The 12260-nt window shown below is 51.2% G+C and overlaps 1 protein-coding gene across 8 annotated transcripts in view; it reads left to right on the top strand.

The window, feature by feature from the left end:
* The window catches only part of LOC102047355 (protein CEPU-1), a 361978-nt gene that overhangs the window by 318962 nt on the left and 30756 nt on the right, over positions 1 to 12260 (top strand). The window lies entirely within an intron of this gene.

The raw sequence follows: 12260 nt of genomic DNA, 5'->3' as shown, positions 1-12260 counted from the left end.
GAGAGGAGAGGAGAAGTGGGAAGCAGAGAACAAAAAGGCAAGGACCTTCAGAAAAGACATGGAAATTTGGTCCTTCAGTCAAGACATGGAAATGTGATCTTGAAATATTTTTGGTTTGGGTTTTGCAGGTCTGGCTGAGAAGCTAGCTGGTGGTGTGAGGCAGCAGCAAGTCCCCTCTGCCCCATCCCTCAGAAATGAGGTGGCTTTGTTCCTTAATCCACGGCTGGATCCCTGGAGGAGCTTTACAGCATGGCCCCACCAGGTGCAAGCCAGAGAATGAGATTTCCTTGCTCTAGGTGGACCCATGCACTCATTTTTCATGTCTGGGTTGCCGGTCCCATCCCACCAGCAGTAGAGAGATGCCCAGAAGATTTCAGCTCTCCTTTCGCTTGGTAGCACCTAGTGTATGGCTGGGATGCGTGGTGGAGGTTGCAGACTCTGCTGGTTTGCTGTCCTATGTGAGATGAGATGAAGAGGTCTCAGTCCACCACCCCGCCCTGCGCGGCCAAAGCCTCCCCATCACTGAGCCCTCGCAGCAAACGGGCTCCCCGATTTGTACCCAGGACTGTCCTTGCCTGGACCAGTTTTGAGATGAGGGGTCAACAGAGATGTCTTCTCCGTGGTTTGCCCTCCTTGTAATCCCTCCTCCTCACAGCCAGCCCGAGAGCTTCAGCCTTTGATCCTCCTCCTCTTTCGCAAACACTTTGCTCGTGGAATTTAATCTCTCTCGTGGTGTTTTCCTTCCCTATCTTTTCTTTTTGGCCAAGTCTGTTTGAAATATTCTTTTTTTTTTCTTGCTCCCTTCAGCAGCAGGGCTATATAATTGATGGCCTCACGAGCTTGCCGAGTTGAACATTAAACCCTTCCTGCCTTGGCTCCGACCAGAGTTCATTACTTTCTGAAAAGCTTCGTTGTCTGTTTGTGCTCAGATGATTGTTGTTGTGGGGGGGAGGATATTGTCAGCAGAGAGAGAGGAGGAGGGGCTGGATTTGGCCAGGACTGCTTTGTAATCAAATCCTACTCTGTTTAGCAAATTTTCGGGTGGAAAAGGACTCTTTTAGCAAAATGGAAATACCAGCACCCTCCCAAAGGCAGCAGCACACAACTCAGGCACCTAATTAACATGCAGCGAAAGGTGGCCTCGCTCTTGGGGATGATAGGAGAACGCTGCTTTGCAGATCGCCTGCCAGAGCGATGCTCAGCCCCAGGCAGCAGGAGCAGGGGGGTGCTCCCATCGCCACAGGCTCAATACCTGGGGTAGGCACGTGTTGCCACGCCGCCTTTCTCGGTGAACCTGTCGTGGTCATCTCTCCAAAGCTGTCACATCCCGGGAGCTGCCTGGGGAAGGGAAGAGTGAGCCCCATGTAGCACTGACAGGGTCCCTCCGGCACCCTAATTTCCATGTTGTGGTGCTGGGGGTCACTGCGTGGGTGTGTTTTTGCATGGTGCGAGTTGCTTTCTGCATCTTTCGGTCTTTTCTGGCAAAGATGAAGCAGAAGCGCTTTCTCTGGTTTGCCCTATGCCGATGCTTCTTCTGGCTCTCTGTCTACCTCCGCGGTTTTTCAGCACTTAAAACACAGCAAGGCTGAGGTGATTACAAGGATTGGAGATGTGGTGACACTTCCCTGCCAACAAGTAATTGATTTATTAAAGACATTACAATACATTCATGGTTGAGCGTAAGAGTTTCCTTTGAACTCGCTCAAAAATCCAAAGGGATTGTGCTTGTTTGCAAGTACCGCAGGCAGAATAAATCGGCGCTCCCCCATCGCCTCCCCCCCGCACCGCCACAATTTCATTTCCCTTTGACTGGTGCGAGTAAAAATCACAGCTCGACAACTCCAGTCCAGTGACCGGTGTGATCCAATTTAATAGCATTTAAAAATTCAAAGTGATTGTTAGCCAAATGGAAATGTAAGATTTCATACCCAGCCTGCCTTGGGGAGGAAAGGAAGAATGAGGGAGGGTGCGGGGGATGTAGACAAATGGACTAGATAAAAAATAATGGAAAGTAACTTAATTAAGAGGCTCGAGCCAAGTTAAAAACAGTAATGATTTTGAATTGGAGAAGCACAGGTTTTAAAAATGAAAGAGAAGGAGGGAAGAAAGGAAAGGAAACTGTGGATAAAGAAAAAAATCATTAAACAGGATGAGAAGGAGGCATAGGAAGGAAGGGGTAAACCCAGTCCCTCTGTGAAACGCAGGGACACGTGGGGAATAGATGGTGCTGTTGGTGGGGCTGGGCATTAGGAAGACAAATAGGGAAATTAAAGGATGCTCTGGGGGGATGTAACTCCCGGTGGCTTTTCTGCCTTTCTCGGAGGCACGAGGGTGGCCAAGAAGAAGGCTCAAGGGCTTCATTTAGGAGAAATGGGAAATGAAGGCACATTCCTAATGGAAAAGGAGAACAGCCCCCTCGTGCTCCAGGCGTGCTGGTATCCCTGCCTTGCGGTACCATCGCTCCCTCCTTTTCCTTTGCTTTTAACTTTATCAAACATTGCCTATTTGGGTTGAAATTTGGTAATGAAATTTTAATTGCCCCTCTGTGCACACGGATATCCTGCTGCGTGCTCTGCAGCCTGATGACTAATTTTTAACCGCAGCACTCTCATCTCTTGAGGCCCATTGGAAATACCTGTCCTGGCAGCCATCCTCACTCTCCCGATGCTTTTTCCGTGGCTTCCCAAGCACCACAGAGCGTGAAAACCAGGTGCTATGGAGCATTGATCCGAACAGGCACTTTTGGGCCATTTGCTCTTCGGGCCTCATTTCTCCATCTGTAAAATGGGGATAATAACGCTTCCTTATCTCACCGGGTTGTTTTGATGGTAGGGTTATTAATGCTCGTGTCGGTGGCAGACCCCGAGAAAGCAGAGGCAGTGATGTGCACAGGTACCAGGAAAAGCTGGGAACCTGTGGGAAAGGGTTGTCCTTGGCGTGTGTGAGCCTGGGAGATGAATTAAGGTGGCAGAGACCAACCTTACCTCTACCCTTGCTGCTGTTTCTGAAACCTAAACCTTGCAGTGCTAAACCCACTCTTTTAAGGAAATTTTAAAGTGTGGGAAGGATGGTGCGCATCATCACATGGACCCTGGGTCATTGGTATTTGCTCTCCTGCTTGTTTCTGGCAGCTTTGGCCAAGCTTTGGGTGGGTGCCCTGGGTTTGGGACAGCTGGTGTGTTGGGTCAGGGTGGGTGCTGACGGGGTGCCTTTGGTAGGGTGTAGGACCAGAAGTGCTCCATGGGAGGGGTGAGGAAGGCTGGGAGGCCTCTTGGGGAGTGCGAGGAGAGCCTGCAAGAGCAAGGCTGTGTGAAGAAATGACTAAGGGGAGGAAGGAGTGGACTGGGACATCTTTGGGAAGGTAGACCTGCCTCTGCCAGAGCGATGGATGGGTTCACAAGTCTTGTGTGAAGAGGTGTGTTCCCACGGGGGCAGGAGGAATGGCAGCATCTGGGGGCATAAATCACCTCGCCTGTGGTTCATTTTGAGCTGCTGGATCTTGCCACAGACAAACAAAGGGTCTGGTCATAAGTAGCAGCCTAAAGACCACCTAATCAGAGAATAATAGGGCTGTGCTCCCTGTCTGACCCATTAATTTTTCCCCAGAGTCAAAGGCTAACATGGGAAGAAGCCCAAGCAGAAGAAGAGGCGCTAGCTGGAGCATCAGGAGGCACCTGCAAGGGCTGGAGCTCCATGTGCAGAGGGCTCGGGAGGAATGGGAGGAAAGGGGCTGTTTGGGAACAAGCAGCGATGGCAACAGCACCTGTGCGTTAGCGACTGCATCCCACCCTGCTCCCTGCACCAACAGGGGCAACTCTACACATCCACCTCTTGCTCCCCAGCGGGTCTCTCCTCTAAGCTTTATACCAGCGCAGCAACTAAGGGTAGTTTGCAAGCGGTGATGTCCAGGAGGGCTGAGGATGCAGCCCACGTTCGTGTGTGGTCTCCTTTTTCGCATTTGAGAGCCTCATGGGGCAAAGGCTGTATTTTTGTCTCCTGTTGGTACAGCACCTAGTGCAGTGGGGTCTGAGGGTGTTAAAGATGTCATAGGGGAGCTCGGGAGGTGGGGAGGGGTGTAGATAGATAAAGAGGGTTGAAAAGGACAGAGGTAGACCCAGAAGGTAGAAATAGACTTCACTTGCAATGTAATCAAAACTTGGAGCTTTCACTCAGTTCCACATTAACACGATGAATCTCGATGGTTTTTCAAGTAAAACCATCAGGCACCCGGTGTTGGTCGGAGCGTTTCGGGAAGCGGCGCTCATCCTCCTGCAGGGCTGGGCGAGCTGCCGCGCCTTCCCTGGGCACAGCCGGCACGGCTCCTCGAATTAGATTAGTGTCAGTGTGGAAAGTGTAATCATAAACACTTACTTTGTGCTCGAGTCGGGGGAGAGGGAGCACGAGTGCGAGAGCGCAGAGATAAGAACAAATATGCAAGAGCATAGTGTGTTTTTAATGGAAGGGAGATTTATTTCTCTTTGTGTCTTTTTAAGCCTCTAGATAGATCATAAAAAACCCAACCCAACCCACACACAACCTGTCTGCCTGAAATAGCCAAAATGTAATTTAAAGAGCATCATTTTAACTAATACTTCACTTCAGAGACACCTGCCCTATATTCATTGGAGATGCGGGCTGCATTAGAGCATCTGATTTATCTTTGCAAGCGATGTTTGAGCTCCTTTGTTCCCACTGGGTCCCTTTCCATGAGCAAAGTGGCGCAGGGCTGGTTCAGCACGCTCAGCCCTCCGTGCCGTGCCTGCTCCTCGTGCATGGAGAGCTGGGGGGGGGGGGGGGGGTGTGACATGGGGAGACCCCCTCACACTCTCCGGGAGCAGAGTGGAGAGAAAGACCTGCATCGTCAGAGCGGGGCATGGCTGTTTGCCCACTGGTGGGGCTGGGGGAGAGGAGCTGAGGTTTCGTGCAGACTTTAGCAGGGCAGCGTGGTGTGTGCTGATGGAGCGGGTGAGCAGCATCATGTAAACTTGCTGCTCAGTGGTATGGGAGACTCCAGGTTAACTGGGAGGTGCCGTTTGCTGGCATAGCCACTTGAAATGCATGCCCTGAATAGATCCGTGCATCTCTGCTTGCATGAGCCCTACCTACATGTAGGCCATGGCCATGGCTAGTAGGACTGTCCCCATGCAGAAATGTCCTCACCTGCAGTTCCTATGATCATAGGCTCTAGGCATCTTATCGTCTTATATCTTGTCTTTTTAATAAGCCTGCAAGGAAGACAAATACTTGTCATTGTGTTGATAGAGAGATAAGACCCAAAGAGACTGTTTTGCCCCTGGCAGGGCAGGGAGAGGTGCAGGCATCAAGCCGTCCTCTGCAGCTCCTTGACCCGCAGCAAGGAGGCTTTTCTGACGTGAAAAAAAAATGGAAATTCCACAAATCATGATTTTCTCCCAGGGCATGACCTGGTGGAGGAAAGGACCCAATGTTGTCCTGCGTCCCTCAGGGAATGGCAGGGCCAGACAGCCCCAAGATCCCGGGCAGCTTGCTTCTACTGGAGGACAACTGTCGAGGATGGGGGAGTGCAGGGATGAGCAGGAGGAAAGATGGGGAGAGGAGAGCTGTTGTCAAATCCCTAGCTCACCCTTTCTGATCTGAAGTTCACTTGTAATATTTTTCTCGACTCGGGTTGCTAATGCATTTTGTTCTCCAGAGTGTGCGTGGCCCGACTTCCCGCGCAGCCTTTAATTAGTTTCTGGATGATGACATCTCCGCTGAGGATCATCTTGTCGTGTCCCTCCGATCTCGGGGGGAGATAGAGGAATCTAATAAAGACATTCAGCATTTCTAGGTGATAGGTTTGACAAGCTTTCTATTAGCCAGAAGCTGCGTTCAAACTTTCTCGGGTGGCCTCGTCACGCTGTGGCTCATCCCCACACGAGGACTTTTCCTGGGGGGTCTGACGGAACCTCCACTGGTGTCAAGTGGGACGAGAGGGACAGAACGAGGGACCCTGGGTCCCCGAGCAGGGTGAGACTGAGTCGCTGTCAGTTTGATGGTCACCGGTGGAGGCAGCTGTGAGAAAGGCTGTCACGCCTTGAGGAGAGGTGTCAATAATGCTGGAAAAAGGATGCAGGTGTCTTAAATTTTTGAGTTTCTTCCATTTTCTGCCTTTCATGAGGCATTGTTTGACTTGCAGGGGGAATCCCAGGTGGCTTGGGGTGCAAAAACTGGAAACTAGATCCTTGCTCCGTACAGCATGTGTGGAGCTGAAAATGAGATCTGTCTAGACGGGGAGCTGAACTGCGAACAGTCCCTGTTTGGCTGCATTTCTTCATGGGTAACAATGCAAAAACTTTACTTCTACGTCTTCTGTTTTTTTCTTTTCATTCATCATCATTAGACTCATTTTAGAGAAGGCAACGAAGTCCAGAGCCGTGCCACGATTTCCTTTGGGCATCGTAACGTGAAAGCAGAACTCATTTCTCCCAAACCTGAGCGAGGGATTCTGCCTGCTCTATAAAGCTGCTTATTAATAGTCATGCTAAGCAAACTCTTCTTTGATTCCCCAAAGGTGTGGGGCTTGGTGTCAGGAGTTTCTTCCTTGTTGTGGTAGGAAAAAGGGTCTGAATCCCTTCAGAGCCTTGAAAGCAGGGGACCACATCTAGCCAGGCAGCACCCTGGCTCCTCAGGGTAGCGGCACTCTGGATCCAGGCTGGTGACCTGGACCCCTCCAAAATTCAGGAGAACGTCCTTGTACCGGAGACCTGACTCTCCTTTTGTGCCATGTTTATTCTGGCATATCCCTTGTTGACTGCGGTAGGATTATTGCTGATTTATGCTGTCGTAAGTGGAATCAGATTGGGCTCCCTTTTGGCACTTAGCTATAAAGTTTGTCTGCAGAAACCCTGCTGCTTATGCGGTGAATTATACCCACATTCACAAATACTTTACTAATGAATGATTGGAAACGTCTTGTTTCCCCCCTCCTCCTCTGAATTATTATGATGCCGTGCCGTATAACCTGCTGCAGAGACAGGCGTAAAAAATTTTGTGTCCTCCAAGCTCGGGAGAGCTTTGCTGCAACAGGAGCCGTTACCTACTTGGGAAATCATTTAGACACATCTCGGTGCTGTATGACACATCTCATTATGCCTTGCTTTAAAACGAGCAATTGCCATTAGTTATTTATTAATTGCTTATTAAGGTCGTTACGTATGTCCTCTTTATTTCCAGGCTTGTTTCTTCATGTCTTTGGCTGCTGCAAGGTTTGTGCAGAGGGGCTCGGTCCCTCGGCAAAGCTGAGCAGAACCCAGCACGCCAATGGGGAGGGGGCTGATGGTGCAAACCCTGGGCAGAGGCAGCCCCGGGGGGGCAGGATAGGGACCTATAGGGGTAAGGGGGTTGTATACAAGTGGTGTAGCTGGAAGCAGGCTCTAAGGCTGTGTTTGTCCTTCCTCGCACCCGGTGGGCTTCAATACGGGCTCCTGAGCTGTGTTGATATGATGGAAGGATAAAGCCCTCTCTGCTTTCCTCTTAATTATGGTTGTGTTGGAACAGCACAGACTGATTTAAAAGCCCATTATAATACACCTATAATTGAAGGAGCAGGTCTCTCAATTTGCGCTCTGCCCTCCTTAAAAAGGCAGAAAGGTTTTGAACGCAGAAGGGGGGAGAAGGCACAATGGAGGTGCCTGGCACTGCAGCAGCCGGAGCCCTGTACCATCTCCCATCCCGATGGCAAACTGCTCTGGTTGCAGCCTGGAGGATTTGGATGAGGAGCTCGATGTCGGGGTCCCTGCCTTGTGCCGGGTCCCAGCAGGATTTGGCAGACCCCTCTGTTGCTGGCCTGGGAGCGTGGGCTCAGTCTGACTCATAGCATCGCTGTGAGCAGGGCTGGGGCACCCGGGGCTCCTCCTTGCCGAGTCCCAGAGGCAGGACCCATGGTAGCAGCACTCTGCAAAACACGGGGAAGTCTGTGGGTGACAGCGGTAAGAGGCTGTTATTAAAAGCAGGAGCAGCGGCAGCCTGATGTTCAGGAAGCTGCCAGTGCACATCACAGATCGCCTGCAGAACGCAAGTCTGAATCTCCCTTTTTCTCTTTCTTCAAGACACTTTTATAGTTGTTCTTTGTTGTTTCCTTTGATCTGGAGCAGATGTTGCTTGTGCTGGAAGATGGAGGTTTGCATGTTTTATGAGGGGGAAGCAAGCTAAGCTTACCGGGAGAGCCCGCTGGCTCGCAGGCTGCTGCTGGGGTCTGCCCTGAGCACCCCAGGGCGCTTTGCCAGGGTGGGCACCCGCTCTGCCCAGCTCCCACACGAGAAGGGGTTTGCAGTTCTGGAAAGGTCCCAAGTGTGTTTCTGCGCTACATTCTTGGCTCCCAAAACTGGGCAGAAAGGAGGTGGTTAAAGGCAAAAAAAAATGCGGTTACTCCTTGAAGGCACCCAATGTGGTGAGGGTCATTTAAGGTCTCCTTCCCCATCTCTGGCAGAGAGGTTGTTCCAGATCCACGCTCCCCTAAGACTCAGGGCCTTCCTTGCCTCTTGCCTGATGTGTGGCTGAAATTTGGGGTGCCTGGGGAGCCCAGCTGTGCCGAGGGGTGCGTCAGGAGGCAGCAGCGGGGACACGGTGTCAGGGAGAGTAAAGCACAGGCAAGCAGCATGGTCGTCGGGGAAGATGGATGGGGAAGTAATGATGATAGGAGATGGCAGGGCCTGAGCGAGGACGCAGAGCTGGGGATGTTTATGCATATCGGGACAAGCTATAAAAAGCAGCTGGAGGAGTAATCAGGGAAGGCATCGGTCCCACAGTGGGGGCCATGGGAGAAGCAGCGGAGGAGGTGGTGTAGATGCAGGAGGCAGTCCCGCTGCATCCCCCGGATGTGAAGATCTGTGCGCAGCACTGCATTCAGCTGCTGTCGGGTACGTGCATGGGATGCATGAGCTTTTGCACCTGTGCTGGCTCTGGGACGGGTGTTTGGAGGTGAAAGCGTAGCGAGGATGTAGCCTGTGCCAGTGGCAGGAGGGCGTCTGTGCGCCAGGGAATATATCTGTGTAGGCAAGCACATATGCTTGGATCCGTAAAGACATATATCACCTGACTGAACACCCTCAAACGTGTAACGCGCCATATGGTTTGGTTAAATATTTAAGCAAGCTGCTTTCTGTCCCAGGGACTCCGCGTGTGTGAGCGGGCGCCAAGTCCAGGCAAACTGGGGGGATGCCCTGGGCACCTGCGGAGGGCTGCAGCGGCTGAGAGCAGCCCTGAGACCTTTCCCATCATCATGGCAAGGATAGGGAAAAAAAGAAGTCGTCAGATCGATAAAACACCAGCCCGCCTCTGGGGAAATCTGCGCTGTGTCACTGGAGCAGCTTGGCCAACACTGCCATGTTTAATCACTTCTGAGCAAGAGAGATGCTGAACACAAAAGGACTGCCCGCAAGGAGAGGGTTCCCGCCTGGGAAGCCTGCATTTATTTAGCTTTATTTATTTATTCATTCCCACAGGGGCACAGTTCCATCTGCATCCCGCATTCTGCACGAGAAATTTCTCCTCTGCCCCACTGCTGCAGAAATGCCAGCTGACGGCGAAAGCCTTTTAATGCAAAGGGAACGCAAGCACCGATGACCATTAAATAATATTAAATACATACTTCCTATCACTTATTTTATTAAAGTTTCTCTCCCTAGTGTGGTAAAAGCCTTACAACATACCTGTTCTGTCTCCAGAAAGGCATTTTAAATAATTCGTGTGGTTAATTATTCAAACGTTTAATTAGCATACAATAACTGTCGTGTTAAATCCTACCAATGCACATTTAATTTAAGGGTTAGCTAACGACTTTGCTGACGTTGTCGCTCTGGTTTTGTTCCCAGCCATTCCTGCCTCATGTTGTCCCAGGTGGGCTGCAGTAAATTGCTTCTCCCCGAGCGTGTCCCAGGCTCACTGGGGCACGGTGGGTTTTTCTCCCCAGCGCTCGAGCTGCTTTTACACTTGTCAGAGCCAGTTGCAAAGTCTCCCATTGCCCAGCCAAGCAGCAACGCAATCATCTCTCCTCCTCTGCCTGGTCTGAGCAAAATTTAAATCTCCTGCTGTATTGCTGAGGAGGAGGATGTAACGCTCATGTTTCAGGAAATCCAAATTTAATTTGTTTTGAATCTGGTCACTTGATTTCATTACAGAATTTTGACTCCCGCCTGGGTGGGTGCAAATCTGCCTGCGCAGTACCAGTGTCGTGGTGCAGTCTGACTTGATATTTTATTTTTTTATTTTTTTTTTTTTTTAATCTTGGCGAGCTCTGCAAAACAAGCTGAATTGGGTTGATGTGGATTCAGTCATTAAAAACATCAGAAAGGTTCCTCTGTGAGTTAGCGAGCAGCGCGTTGAAGATGATAGATATTGCTCTAGTTCTGTCGGGACTTAGAGCTGGAAGCTATTGCTGCTTCCCAGGCGATGGTGGGCAATTCACGGGGCCTCCGCTTGTCTCTTTCCACCTCTGAAATGGCAACAGTAATACCTCCTTGGCCTATTTTTGTCATCCAGACCATAAGCCTGGTCTTTTTTAAAGTGCGCGTGGGTCTCCCGGCTAGCGGTCCCAGCCTCGCCAGGAACACGGTGGGGCAATCACAGCACCGTTGTAATTAATTGCCTCTCCTCAATGGTTTACCTGGCTGTTGGCAGAGCATCTTCCAGCTCCGTGTGGGCAGGTAGTCTCAGGAGGCATGTGCTATCCCCTTGTGCTGGGCTTAATGACACTGATGCATATTAATATTTCTTTTGGTGTCATCTTCATGCCCTCCACTGTCCTGCCCCAGAGCCCCCACTGTTCTGGGAGTGTCTGATCTGTAGTTGTCCTCCGGTGCATGATTAGCAGATTAGCCGTCGTGCCCAGAGCAGCAAAAAAATGAACTCCCAGAAGCCCTTCAAAACAGAGAATAATTCATTACCCACCTTGATTTCCACTTAAAATGTACTTTAACTACACTTCCAACTACAAACCCTAAATCACCCTCATGTTCACAAAAAATCCATCATTTTTTATTTTATTGCACGGCACTGGCATGACATAATCCCTTCCAGAGCGTCTTGGAGTGCTTTACGGATCAATAAATTACTTACCTGCACAGCAGAGGCAATGTGTGCAAGGCCATTGCAGTCATTCCGCCTCGGTGCAGCCCTGGGAAGGTGTGGGAGGTGGGGAGAGGCGGGGAAGGGTGCTCAGGAGTGGGGTCCAAGTCAGGAAAAGGGGTGTTTGCAATGGTCTGGGCTACAGTTTCAAGTGGGTCGATGCATGGGGCTTGCCCAGGGCGGGTGGAAGGAGCAGGATGCTTTACAAGTGATTTGTGACTCTCCTGCAAAGCGCCGCAGTGGGGTGCCAATCCACTGCTAGGCTCGGGCGAATGGCCTGAAAAAAAATAAACCAAGGAAGGTGATGGTCTTTATTATGTTCTGCAGGTGCAGGCTGATAACAGCAGCCGATCGTTTTTCTCGTACAGCCCTGCCGTAGAGCTTGTAGAAACCCCAGCCCCCCCTGGCAGCCGCATCGTGTCCTCCGCTCACGCAGCAGCGGTGGCCGAATGCTCCCCGCTGGCTTCTCATCCGTTCCCCTTCTCAGCCCCCCTTCTCGTCCCACCCTGTCCTGCACGTCCATCCTCTCTTTGGGTCTGGGCCCCTTGTATCCGACCTGCTCCTGAGTTGTCACGATGGCAGTGCCAATACAGAGATGGCTTTCATCTCCATCGCATTTCCCTTCCTTTGTGTCGTGGGAGACCTTGGAGGGTCCGTGGTAGATGTTGTTCTTCATGCCCAGCTCCTCTGGGTGCTTTTCTGGTTGCAAGGGCGTGACAGAGAGCCTGCAGGGCTGCAGAAAGAGCTGCAAACTGTGTGCATGCTTTGGGTGCTCCTGTGCCAGGAGCGGCTGCTGCCTTTGGGGGAGTTTGATGGGGGTGGATGGTGTTTTCTGGCTAGGATGTAGCTGTGCTAGAAATGGTTCATCGTGGCTGGGAGGACAAGGATGAGTGCTGGAAGTGGGATGGGGAAGAAGTAGTCTTGCACGCCATGGAGGTGCCAAGGAGGAGCTGTCTTGAGCCTCCCTAAAATGACTGAATCCCCTCTGGCTGCAATTTCTTCCCACTTCAACCCTGTCTTGTCTGCTCCCCCCCACACACACACACTCCATTCCCCTGCCTGTTCCTGTCAATTCTGATGAGACTGACAGGCTATTGCATAGCTTGTCGAGATGAAGGGAGGAGGGAAATTGGGTCTCCTTCACCCATATTTTGAGCTTTGAGTTGGAGCAGAAC

The sequence above is a fragment of the Falco cherrug genome, chromosome 17 (assembly GCF_023634085.1).
Source record: "Falco cherrug isolate bFalChe1 chromosome 17, bFalChe1.pri, whole genome shotgun sequence".
NCBI lineage: Eukaryota > Metazoa > Chordata > Aves > Falconiformes > Falconidae > Falco > Falco cherrug.
The sequence above is the reverse complement of the archived record's forward strand: the minus strand, read 5'-3'. Positions and strand labels throughout refer to the sequence as shown.